This window comes from Netta rufina (genome assembly GCF_964035555.1).
Source record: "Netta rufina genome assembly, chromosome: 9".
NCBI lineage: Eukaryota > Metazoa > Chordata > Aves > Anseriformes > Anatidae > Netta > Netta rufina.
This window is the reverse complement of record NC_140132.1, coordinates 5432794-5446685: the sequence shown is the minus strand read 5'-3', so window position 1 is coordinate 5446685 and position 13892 is coordinate 5432794.

Sequence of the window (13892 nt, the reverse complement as noted above, 5' to 3'; positions counted from 1 at the left end):
CTGGCTGAGGGAGTCCAAAAAAGTTAGACTTGGGTCCCTTGTAAGCTGACAGAATGGTCCAGTTAATCCTTGAACTTCCAGTTATCGCCAATCTGAGGAAAGCAAGTTTACTACTACACCTCCAAATATTTTTCCTGTCAAAACTGTTCAGCAAATAAACAACCTGCACCTAAAGCAGCATCTTCTACCTGATAGAATAGGTTCTATAGCACCTGCGGTACCTTGCTACTGCAGCTGATAGCTTGGAAAAAAAGCCTCTGCTTTTTAAGTTTATATTTTTAATCAGCAATTGGGACGCTCTGTTTCTAGATCATCACCTTATATCTATGCAGTCAAGATAGAAAGTTAATTTCCCAGGTTGGTGGTCTGCATTTAAAAATAATAACAAAAATCAGCAACAAAGAAAAGTATGCTTATCCAAAACTTTGAGTAGTGGTTATAAAATAATTTAAAAAAGTATTCCATGGGAATAAAAAATAAGCATATTGCAATTTTAATGAGTCATTTAATCTCCCTCCCTCTAAACTGGTTTTGTCTAAGTAGATCAAACATTGACTGTACAGTAAACACATCTCTTCCGTTGGTAAACAATTCGTATGAATTACTTCTAAATGCACGTTTGGCTTTAGAAATGCTCCTCCCATCCACATGTCACTCATCCTTGATCAGAGATGGTCAAATTGTTGACTTATTATCTATGTGGGATTTAAACCTGCAGATTATTTTAACTGTGATTTTGATTTAAAAAAAAAAAAATAAAAAAATAAAAATCTAGTTGGCAAAATAAGAAGTAAAAAATAACTGTCCCAAAGAATTAAGAAATAAGCTGTGGTTCTATAGTTTGCATCCATCGGGTGGATGATCATGAATCAGGAAATCGGTGAACAGATTTGTTGTCATCAAACAGACTGTGTACCTGTCTGATGCATGATGGTTTTATCAGTGGAAGGGAACACGTGGGACTGCACCAGATCCGGGGAGGAAAAGAATGAAAGGTCCTGCAGGAATTAAGTGTCTGTCTGTTTCATTTCATATGGCATTCATGCTTCCTTTCATGGCTTATCCTACTGCATCAGGATTACCTGAGTGTCTTCCAGTAGTATGTTAATAACGTGACTACCAGCTGCTGCACGATGGTGTCTATTATCCTCTTCCCAAAGGGGGAAATCAGTGATGTGAAGTGTCTTGGTTGTGTTTGTCCTTGTTAAATACAAACAAATTATGTATCTACATATTTATGTTAGAAAAGGAGTAATGGGAAAAGCGGTTGAAACAGGAGGGAGTGAGTCTTGTGATGGAGGATCAAAACAACACAAAACCCCCTACAATCCAGTTGTAATGCTGAATAACACCTACAGTGTTTGAATTATTGGTTTGTGTACTACTGGTCCTTTTTTGGTTGTTGTTCACTAGTATTACTAGTGTGCTACAGCTTCTGTTTAAAACCAGGCTCCTAAAAATTCTGTAGTCAAGCTGTGATTGCCTTAGAGGTGTGAACTAGCAAGTTTGGAGGTGCTAGCTAGTGCTCAGTGCTACTCCAGGGTTTAATTCTCAAAAACAAAATACCCTGTTGGGCTTGGAAAGATCTCATACCTTTAAAAGTGGATTTCTAGGCCCAGTTTTGTGCCTTGAATGAACTGGCTTTTTTGTGGTGTGAAAGGTGATTAATAGGAGGGAGCCTGAACAGGAGACTAGCTGAAGCTGGATAACTGTTTAAGCCTTGGGGTACTCTTCTCCACATTGTTTGCAGGCAATAAACTGGTTTTTGGCTCAAAGGTTTGTTTGTTTCTTGTTCTCAAATCCTTCATAGTATATAAGTCCTATTTTTGAGGTAGCTGAAGTGAGAAAAGTCACTTAGCAGCTTCCTTGGTGCTGCCAGACATCTAAAGAGAGAGTGCAGGATCTGAGCTTTCACGGCCCCTGCTTGAACTCTGAGGCAACACTTTCCTGTATGATGCAATAGGATAACTTTTCCTACACTGGGCAAGTTATGCAGCATTTTTCCCCTTTCAGCCTACTGTACTTCTCACTCTTCATGTTTGTATCGAGTTACTCAATCATTCTTGTCTGTAAATAAAAATGAGTATCTGTACCATGTGAGAATTTGTGTGTAGTCCTTTGATGTGAACAAAGGCTGCTTTCCCATGCCTAGTCATCCATCTCCTATGTAAATAATTCTGATTGCCAAAATGTTACTGATGAATTTTATAAGCCATTTGTGAGTAGAAGGGGAATGCGTGCTTATTGTGGAATGTTTTCCCATCGTATTCATTTGATACGTTTAAAGAAAATATTAAAAATATGCTTTAAAGAACTTAAAATAACATACAAATAATAAAAATGCAATTAAAATATTAGACACTTTTTTTTTCTTTTGTTTGAGGTGGCACTATGTTACATGTGAAACTGAGGGGAAAATGTTGCTGGAGCTAAGGCTTTCCCTTCCGTGGCTCAGTGTATATTTGGTTAATTTTGGTTGGATCCTGGTGCAGCTCTCAATTCACCTAGCCTAACATGCTCTGAATGATTCCATATGTTTTTCAAACTGTGTGCAGGGTTCTTAAGTAAAATTTCCTGGGAGGATATCTGGGCTCCTGCACAGTTTCCAAGCTGAACACCTGCCTACCAGCTTTACTGCAATGTTCTCATTACCAGGCAGGCACGTGGTACTCTGCTGGGGAGCCTGTAATCAGGAGAAAGTAAACAGGGCTAGGATATAGAGTAAATGAAATTTCAGGGGCTACAATGTCCATCTACGATGAGCTGTCTGTATACTTCAATGTGTTCAGGGTGCATCCCCCTATAAAGTAGGGACCTGAACCAAATTCGTCTGCTTGATTCAACTTCTTGAATTTGCAGCTGGAGCGATGGCTTCACAGGTTTCTCCTGTCAGCAGTTTTCCAGTCCAAAATTCTTGAAGCTTTCAAGAAACTGAGGCATGGATCCAGTTTGAAGTTTCAGTACATGGCTGGTTTGCGTGTGTTTTTTTGTTTGTTTCGAAATCATAGTTACCTAGCTCACTTTATGCTCTGAGGGGAGGTCACTTTTCTTTCATGATCTGCTAACTTCAGAGCTGAAATAGATTAGTGGATTCCAGGAAACCTTGAGCATGATAAAAACAGACCTTTTGGTAATCTGATTCCAACTATAGCAAGAAAATCGTGGGCATTCAAACTGGCAGTGGTGTAAAACAATGCCAGTGCATGTAGCTATGGAGTGGCTTTGGAGCTGTGAAGGCCTTTTACCTGGTAGGACTCTTCTGCCCATTCCACAGACCATCAGTGGAGCAGCACATCTCCTTGCCGTGATGCCTGGTTCTCTCTCATGAATGGATACTGCAAACTGTTGACCAAATGATTCCAAATGTGTACTCTGTAATCAGCATCCCAAGCCAATCTGGTTGCTCAGGTATCTTTATAATGAATGCGTGGTATAATGGCAATAAGACTGAGACGTTTTCCTTTCTCTCTATCCAGGCACTGTTAGCAGTGTAATGTTTCTTGTACAATTTATATGCATTTCTTTAACACTAAAAAGGATGATGATCTTAGTGCTTTGTTTAAATTGTTAAGAAACTAGACGTTTTTTGGATCCACTTCTCTGATATTCCCTCCCATAATAAATTATCAAAAAGACTTCTGCACAGATAAGGCCTGACTGCAGCACCAGGAAATTTTAGCCATGTTCTGCTTTCTGTCCAGTTTTATATCTAAATTGACTAAGAGATGCAGAGATCAGATTAAGTGACTTTCTTCAAGCCATGCAGCGAGCAGCTCATTTCAGCTAGGATCCCAAGAGGATACTTGTGGTTCCCAGCCCTCTTCTGTAACCTCCAGACCACATTGTCTCCCTAATGCACAGTCCAATGATTTTGGTCTGAACATTAAATTACAGCTTTAGCAATGTAGTAAGAGTTCCCTGGGCTCCCATATTTGCTGTAACTTGAACTTTTCAGAAGAGTTTCTCACTGTGGTTTCCACAGCCTTTGCTATTGATTGTGCCCATCACAGTGGGGCACGGTGTACCTAGAGTGAGTTTTGGGGGCCACTGCAACTCAGTTGTCCATTCTGACTTTATCTACCCAACAAAGTAAAACGTGTTTCTTTGGTACTAAATGAGGGTGAGAAGTCATGGTAGTGATTTATTTCATATATCCTGCCTATATCAGTGAAAGTCATTCAACATAATTGTAATAATTGTAATAGACATTAGATGGGAAGGTGCCTCTGTGGGTCACTTGTAGTGAGCATACCCATGTGGGCCTACCAGGGAAGGCTTCCTTTGATACATCATGTTCCCTCTTGTGGACTGCCAAGCCCAGCCCCTTGTGGGCTCTCCATGCTGCTTTTTGTTTGTTTGCTGTTGTTTTTAAAAACTGACTTTCAGAAGCAGGGGAGAAATACTGCATTTTGGATTTTCAGCTGCTCTGAAATTCTGTAGCTCCTGGAATAAAATGAGTATAGAGCTAGCAAAAATATGAGTACGTGAGTAGCAAAAAAATATGAGTAGCAAAAATAGGGCAGCTGCTCAAATCAATGTTATTTTGACTATATGTACCTGAAACATCCCTGAAACAAAGATTCCTGGACAGTCTGCTTGCTGGGGCAGTGGTGCGACTGTTAGGCACGTGCTGCAGTGGCTGATCTGGTGGCTAGTGAGCTGGTCTGTGCCTGTGGGCCAGAGCCCAAAGGGCACCTCTGGCAAGTTATGTAGCTCCTATAGGCTGATTTGGTGGCTCATGAGCTGTTCTGTGGCCATGGGCCAGTGCCCAAAGACCACCTCTGGCAGGTTACGTAGCTCCTATGGGCCTTGCTGTGAGGTTGAGCTCCCTACATCTGGGGCATCATGACTGTGTGGCACTTAGGTCTTGTAGCACTGGGAGGCAAGGGAATTACCTTAGCTGTTGATATCACATGTGGGACAGTTTCAAATGTCATAGAATCAGAGTAAGTTAGACTGGAAGGGATTTCTGGAGGCCGTCTGGTTCAACTGGTCCAGCCTCAAAGATAAAGCTTTAATATTATATATTTATATAATATTATATAATATATGATAATATAATTATATAATATATGTATATAATATATATAATATAATTATATATATTTTAGTCAAAGGTGTCCCCTCCCTTTGTCTTCCCTCTGAAGCATTTTGGGTTCACATGTGGTTGTGATGTGAGGAGCAGCAAAGCCATATTGCTCAGAGGCCTGTGGGCTGCTCCTGCCTGCTGTGACCCCCTGGTGGCAGAGGAGCTAGGCCCTGGTTCCTAGTGGGGACATGATCATCTCCTGCCCCACTGCTCAGCACCTCCGAGGCCTGCACTGTGCTTGGAAAATGGTTCAATACCTTTCCTTCCCAACATGGGATTACTGTATTCACTTGCCATTAAAAGACTGATGTCTTCATCTTGTTGTCCTATTAAAGCGCATGAAATGTCGGCAGGGAACCAACGCAAACAGTGGACATGCTTTTACTGTTTATAAGCAGTTTTATAGACCTGGTCGTGTCTAATAAGAATCGTCAGGATTGTGGGTGATGACCTTTGCAACTTGCAATTTAAATAAAAAGGAGATCTGCATTTGGATACAGTCTCCTGGAATCAATTGGCACGCGCTCTCAAATAAGCTGAGATAAACCATGATTCTTTACCAAAAAAAGCCTCAGCTCGTCAGTCATAACTCCTACAGAAATATCTCCACTTAAAGTTGAGATGAGAGATTGACACTGGGGCCAGATTCTGCTCCTCATTGCACTGGAGGAAACCTGTTGCAGTCCTGCTGATTTCTTGCAGAATTTTCTTAAAGAAATTAGTAGAGTAAATAGAAAATGGTCTGCTGTGCAAGGCAATTGCAGAATCTTCCCCTTTCCTCAGTAAAGTCATGGAAGCTCCCTCCAGTTTATCCTGAAAGGAAAATAGGTCTGACTTCGTGTTACTTTACTTGATGGCTTATTCATCTTAAATGCTGAAGCTTAAGTTTATAATTGGATTTCCTTTTCTAACTTCTTTTTTTCTGACCAAATAACAGAATTGTCTTTCTTCTATTGAGCCTAAAAGCCATCTCAGTCTCCCCTAATATAGTCGCCAAAAATAGTTTGGCTTTTTTTATGCAGAGCTGGGAGGAAAATTAGCTTCAAGCTAAATGGGAATAACTTATTCCATCAGATGAAGATAAGTCATTTTCCCTGACATGGCACCCTTTTGTGCTCTTAGTCCTACATCTCTTTAATTCCTTTTTCTTGCTCTTTCCCCTCATGTTATCTGTCTAACTGTAATTAAACAAGCCCCCTCAAAACAACAACAAAAAAAACCCACATTAAAAAAAACTCTGCCCCTCCCTCACACACACACACACACAGGCAGCTAATTATATCCCTAAATGCTCCTGATGAGTAAACTCAGAACCATAATTACTCCTTCATGTGAATTCATCTTTCATGCAAAGATGGAAAGTTCCCACACTGAGTGTTAAGTGTCATTTCTGTGTCTCTGATGTTGCACTGCAAACATCTATTTTGTGCAGTCTGTGTTATGAACACATTCCTTAATTCACCATTTTTTTCCCATCCATTAGCTCAGGATTGGCAGTGAGGCAGAGCAGAGTTTACCAGCTCATTTGACTCCTGTGGTCTCGTGTTTGCCAACAGCTGACCTACTTGGCTTATGCATAGGTTGCCCAGGGATTTAGAGGTCTGCCAGACAAATAAAATTAAGTTCCTAAAACTGGAAAAGGTTTAGACAATCCTGCCTACTGTGGGTGAGCCTTTCTGTAGCTTGACATCCACAAATACACTTTTTGGATTTATCTTCCTTAATTTTGGTCTCTCTTAAAATACATGTATACCATACATTGTTATAATTGTGACTGTGTAGTGTGCTATAAATCATATTAAAAAAAATAAACTGAAAACAAAAACCTCAGTAGCTGGAAAAAATGTATCAAATCTCAGGCATCTTTGCTCCATGTCCTGTACTTATAGGTTTTCCTTTAACTTATCAACACTTGGATAGTAGAAGATATCATCTCTTCCCACACCCTCCCTTGCACAGATCGTTGCTTGGACTTTGACAGTATCAACTATTTTAGTACTGCAGCCATCTGATTGTCCTTATCATAGTCTTCAGTACATTATTGCATACCTCTGTATAATGTCGTAGTTCATTGGAACTACTCTGTTTATCAAATCAACTTTTCACCAAGAGTGAGGCATTTTGGTGTAAACATCATAGCTTCTTGAACACTCTCTTCTGTTCAACTGGAGGCTGTTGATGTTTATACCAAGGTAACAGAAGCTGTTCCATTTAGTCCACAGTAAGTATGAGATGAGCTTGTCTGTTTTTCAGTCCCTATAAGAAGGACTTGCCTCTGTTTTACTCCTCCTTGTCCACTTTAATAATTTAGCTCTTTTGGAATGCTGGAAGGCAGGAACAGAATCAATATTTACTGGTTCTTAAACAATTTGACAGTGAAATAATGGACCAGAGAGATTTCTGTCTCTTCCAGCCCTTCCCTACAGCCAAGCAAAAAGATAGGTAAGTTTTATAATAAAGATGTTCTTGTTTTCAAGGCTGAGCAGGCTCAACCATGGCACAGAAATGGATTCAGACAAGCTGGCAGCTGATTGTTTTGGAGGTGGAGGAAAAGCCTTGTAGTATCCTGGCGATGCTTTGTGTACAAACAAATAATCGTGATCTTCAGAGAATACAGGCATCTGTCCACTGTTTTAGCTCAGGCCCCTCTCCAGATAGAGATCCCAAGTGGAACATTACTGTAACTTGAGTCACTGTTTGCTCGCGGGTGCACATTTCACACACTGTCCTGCTGTGGCCGGGAATGCGCAAGGCTAGCGTCACCACCCAGAATGCGCTGTTATATAAGTGATATCTGAAGGAAAGGCCATGGCAACAACATCCCCATCTCAGGGAAGATGTCTGTGAAAGACTGATTGTGACCTAGAAAAGATGCTGATAGGAGGAGCTGTTTATGGCGCGTCTTCCTTGATTTAGGAATCTGAATATGGGTAAAGTTCTACAAAAGAACAAAGCTTACAGGAGTACAGCAAAGGTGACGGGTCTTGTGTACTGACAGGTCAGCAGCACCTGGTCGTAATAATTCTGAAGAAAACAAACAAATCTACAGCTTCTAAACCAAGGCAAGGCTTGATCTGAGTCTGAGTTCTTACAAAATCAGTTAACCAGAGCTTTGCCCGTGAGATAGATGTGTTGATATTTGGCATTCAGAGTAAAATATTGTAGCAGTTTGAAACTCAGTGACAAAACTGGTCTGAGGAAGAGGAGGAAAGAAAATGTATGCACAGTTTATCAAATCCTTCTGCTGAATTTATAAGTTTTTCCCTAAAATTTGAAACTTGGAAAATATTCAGGCTATTCTACTATGCCTGAATTAAGACTTCAGTTTGGAATTTAATTGCCTCAGGCCCCTTTCAGAGAGACAATTTTTTTCTTAACTTAGTAAATATGGGTGCATCAAGCTCTTAATAACCAGGCAATGATGTGGTTCTGTACAGAGACTTATTTTATTTGAGAGTTTGCATTGATTTGGGGGCTGTGGTATTCAGAATTTCTCATCGCAGTGCCTACATTGCCTCTACTGCCCATCAAGATAGCACGCTTTGTCCCATGTTGGTTAAGATTTGTCCTTCCTTGGGTGTTTTCAGTTCGAAATTATTTGTGAAAAATGAACACAGTTATCTGAACAAGGACTTTATTATCTGCTTTTATCTATTGAAAGGCAAATTTTAAATTTACCTTAGAGTGGCTCCTGATTTCTCCAGGTGCCCTATCCTCCTCCTGACTGGCAGCATCACTTTGCTCCTTATGGTCTTTCTCAATGAAATTCTACTCATTAATTCTGTCCTTGCTTTTAATTACAATACTGGGTTATTTTATTAAGCAGTTCCAGACTAGTAATTTGAAGAGACTTGTGCCTTAACCCACCTTGTATATCCGTGACTCCACCTCCGCAGCTCACTTCACCATTAGCCTTTTTCAAGTCTAAAATATAGCTTGTTAGTGTCCTCTGATAATGTGATGAGGCCTATGAATTGTGAGGACTATTCATAACTTCTTTCAGCTAAAACTTTCTGCAGATTTAGCAATAGTTGAACATCCTGTGGGTCACACCAGTCCCGGGCAGATAAATGCCAGAGGTTCTGAGCATACTGTTTTGAGACATAAAACACAGATCTTCTAATACGAAGCAAACAAACATCTTTCTTGCTTTTTCTTTCTGTTGTTTGAAATTCCTTTTTGGCACAGTGCATACATACTTCTTCTGGCCGCATAGCAATGCAGCTGAAAAAATTGTCGCAGAGTTCAACAAAGGGAAAGTGAGAGCCAGGGCTGAGTCATTGCCTGCATGAGAGCTGGGAGGAGAAGGAATTGGACTGTACTGACAAAGATTCAGAAAATGCTGAGGAAGAATCTATCCCAGAGGACGCTGGCAAGCTATCAAGAAACAGAACAAGAAACAAAATAAACCACGGCTCCACAAAGGGATGGAAACCACCCCCCACAAAGTCAGCCAAAGAACTTTCCATCACAACATCAGTCCCGCTCTCTCCCGTTTTCCCAAGATGAGGCAACCACCGCATTGAAACTCGGAGCGGATCCTTTAAAATATTGATCCAGCAGGTATTTAGCATTGGGCCGTTTGCATGAGCTGCTGCACAGATGCTGTTCACACCGCAGGGGACCAGGGGTGGCAGTGCAGCAAGCGAGCAGCCACCTCTGCAGCAAGGGTCCAGGCCCAGGGGACTACATGTCTGCACACCCTGTCGGTTCTGGTGCTCAGGAGCCGGTCCATGGCTGTCAGTGGGATCTGTGTTAGTGAGAAAACAGGACATGAGACCATGAACTGTTCTGTCCTTCTTGTTTGTTTGTGTTTTAACCAAGAGCAGCCGCAGGAAGAAATCTCAGCCAGCGTTGCCTGTGGCAACCAGCCGGTCTGCTCGAGGTATAGCACCTGAGAGGGTCGACTGGGGCAGGCCCTTGCTCCCTACTGTTCTTTTAAAATCCTATTACCTCACCTCTCCTAAAACAAGAGGGTAGTAAACATCTTTACTGCCACTTCATTTTCAGAGGAAGTTGGCTATAGCTGTGCTACATCTTAAGGCATCTGCATGTCACGTAACCAACAGCAAGGAATACTCTGCAGCCTTGAGAGTTCTGTAACTTTATTCCTGTAACTTCTTCCATAAATTTTCAAGATGGGGTAGCCTTTGGGCCTCCTGCTATCCTTGTAAGTATTCGTGCTAAAGGTACCTATTTATGTCTACACACAGAGATGTATAATCACACCTAATTAGCACTTTGTCTCAAATGGTAGGACCATGTCAGTGTCTTCAGAGGAAGACACAATAAATCCTCTAGTACATTGCTTTAATATGGTTTTATTTATTGAGCAAGTGCCTTTCTTGTCTGTTACATTTTATTTTTTTTTTTTTTGCACAAAACTTATATTGCTTTTAAAAAGGCAAAACTCTTTTTATACTTCAGGCTATGTATTTCAAATTGCATGCATGGAATTCAGGTTCATAAACTCATTGATAATTGTCTTGTTTTTACATCCTTTTCAGATTCATGTGTGCTGTAACGCATACCGCTAGGCTATTCTTGGCTGTGTCGGTAGATAACTGATAAAACTGAGCTCCACTCTATCATACCCAGGACAACTAAGATTAAAAATCAATGGAGATATTAGGAGTCAGGACTTGACAGGATTAGGAGGAATTTCCTTTCTCATAATTATGTACTTCTGGATCAATGCCTGAGAGTCATGTGGAAGACTTTGGCCTCAAATATCAGTGAATTTAATCCTGGTTTCTATTTTATTTATGGTTACTGCTCAGCTAGGGTTGAATTTCTCTTTTCTAATGGATGCATTTTTGGTTCAAGCAGAACAAGAGCAATGTATTAGCAAAGCACATCAATTTTTATATTTATGCTTCAGGGTGTCTTTAACAAAATAAAGCTTTGAAAAATATCCCTTTATTGGAGTCCAGTGTCAGTCTGCTAGATTGAATGTTCCTTTGATTATTATTTTCTCCCCCTTCCTGGTGATTTTTCCCTCAAGGATTATTGCATTCAATTATATATGGCGGTAACTGTTCATTAGCAGCTCCACTAGAGTTTCTTCTTGAGCTGCACCAAGCCAAGCTCGTGTATTTTCAGGACAGGGGTCAGAACATCCTCTCCCCTGTGTGCTCCAGAACGAGTTGTTCCAAGAAACGATTCTCTAAAGGTCAAACTTTCTGACATAAAACGAGTTTAGAAGCAAACAGTGGAAATCCTACATTATAATCTTATTAGGTTTTTGTTGTCCCTTTTATTTCCCTGCCTCTTGCGCTCAGTTGTGTTCCCTGTAGAGACCGCTGGCATGTCACTCTTGGAGGGCTTTAAGGGTTTTTGAAAACTAAATCTATAGATTTCATTGTAGGGTTCTGGCTGCACAAAATTCTGACAAGATTCCTCGAATCTTTGAAGTGTTCCTTATCTCTGTTATCTCCATTGTCATTTTGGCTTCCAAAGAGCAGTTTCACAAAGGATAACTATAGCTGAGTGAACAGAAGGGTTCTCTAGTCAGTATGGGGAAAGAAATTTCTTGAGAAGGAAGCTGCATGGCTGAGATGGATTCCTCTAGAAAAGGTGCCTTCTCTCTCTTTTGGCTGTAGAGGGAGATGAATATTTATTTGAAAGGATTCAGATCATTGTAGAAGTGCTCTTCTTTGTTACAGTCAGGTTGTGGTTCTTTATGTAATAGTCATCCTGTGGACCTGACGTTTCACAATGTTTTAAGAGCTCCAAAATATTTTTGTTCCAGCCTCTCTGTTATGGATATCTCAGAGCCATTAGGGGACGTCTTTGGTGTCTCTCAGGAGAGGCAAGGATTCAGAATACTGGAAAAGGACAAGCATGAAAATCTACCTCAAGTACAAGACAAAAAGAAATAGGATGAATTGCCAATTACATAATTTGGATACCACATTAGAAGGTACAGGTTCTAACACTAATGAGAAACTCAGTAAGTTCCTTGAGGCTGCATATGCCAATTTTCAGAATTATAATGGACATAGTTGTACTTCGTAGCCTCTCAGTTGTATGCTGAGAACTGAGCATTTGTGAGATGCTTTCCCAGATACAGGCCAGTAGATATTAACTATGCTTAATTCCATTACAGTAATTCTCATGATTACATCTTTTAGTGCATCTAAATGACAAAACATGATTTAACTGCCAAACAAAACAGAAACTGCAACTTCCAAGTCATTTAAGTCAATAGTATGCTGTCCTGGGTACATGAATTTTGCTGGTTTTGTTTTTGATTTGGAATATTAAACTCCCCCTGTCCCATTAACGCTCTCTGACAGTTGTTTTGAATTCTGAGGCACCATGTTCCTATGCTCCCTGCAAGACAGCTTGCTTAGTGAGTAGTGAGCTCCACTTTCCAAAAATTGTACTGCATTACTGTCATACAGATATATCTAAAATCACCACCAATCTGAAAACGCTTTTGCCCATAATAGCAATCCTGTTCCTGAAGGAGCTGGTGATGTCTCAGGTGTGCTTAGGTTGCGCTTCTGTGGTCCCCTGGTGCCACTGGCTCCAGCTCTGAATAGCATCATCCAAATTAAATCAAGTGGGAAGACAGAGCTGGATTTCTCAGCATGCAGGGAGTTGTTCAGCCCTTCCCTGCCCTGTTAAAGTGGGGGGGGGGGGGGGAACAATGACTGAGTAGCAGTCAGTGATAGCCCTGGAAAATGCCAATGTATCAAAAGAGCTAGTAAGGAAAAAAGGAATTTGCTCCTAACGATGTGCTGAGCCATGAGCCCTCACCTGAGCACTGGCTGGCAGATCTGTTCACAATGACACAGACACCGGTTCTGTGCTTATTACTGGGACAAGATCATCCTTTAGTGCAAGCTCATAGTGTTGGTATCTAGATTAATAATTAGCTTGATTTTGAGAGATGTCTTGTGACCTTCCCTGTAAATTTTATTTTGCAAGTTATTGTTACCCAGGCTGCGAGCTCCAAGCAGTAATTTTGAGCCCTTTCTCATTCTGGCTTCTGTGGGTGTGAGTGAGTGCACTGGCATTCAGGGGGTGATAAGGGGGATAAGCAGAGTCATGGGATTTCCAGAACTGCACATTGCAAGCCTGAGAGCTGGTCCATTTCTGACCTGCAGCTCCCTGATGTGAGTTTCATGGTTGTTTGATCTGTCCTTACCCACTGGCATATTTGAATGATCCTTTCAATTAGCTTTACTAAGTTTAGTATTCAGTAGAATTTTCCCCCAAATGGAGTAATACCAAATTCTCTGGCTAGGGAAAAAGATCTCTCTCTGGCACTTAAACATTAATGGTGAAGGCAATGGGTCTGAGTGTCCCAATGTGAGCAGTGTCCATCCACACTCCGAGCACCCCGACTGCTCTGCTAGCCCAGCACTTCTCCAGGTTGGTTGTGTTGGATTAAAAAATTTAGGGGACGTTGGAAGCAGGAGCTAATGGGCTGTCCATGTTTTTTATCTCCGTGTCAAGCTTTTTATCTTTAGTTTCACAATGGTTTGGTTTCCCATCTGTGCAGCACAGAGACGCAGGCAAGCTGGCAGGAGCCTGGGTGCGTTCGCAGTACAAGATAGGCTTCCACGGTAATTGGCTTTTTACAATTGCTAAATGCTTTGGTTTTAATGAATCAGCATTTTCCTATGGAAAAACATTCCGTTGGAGAATTTCCAGTCAGAAAGAAATCAAGTTTCAACATACTGCAAAATCCCTCCAGAACAGGATTTATTGTACAGCTGTACCTATAAGTAACTTTACTCTTTCCTGCTTTCTTTGTATAGTAACAAAAAGAAACAAATGCAAATATCATTGC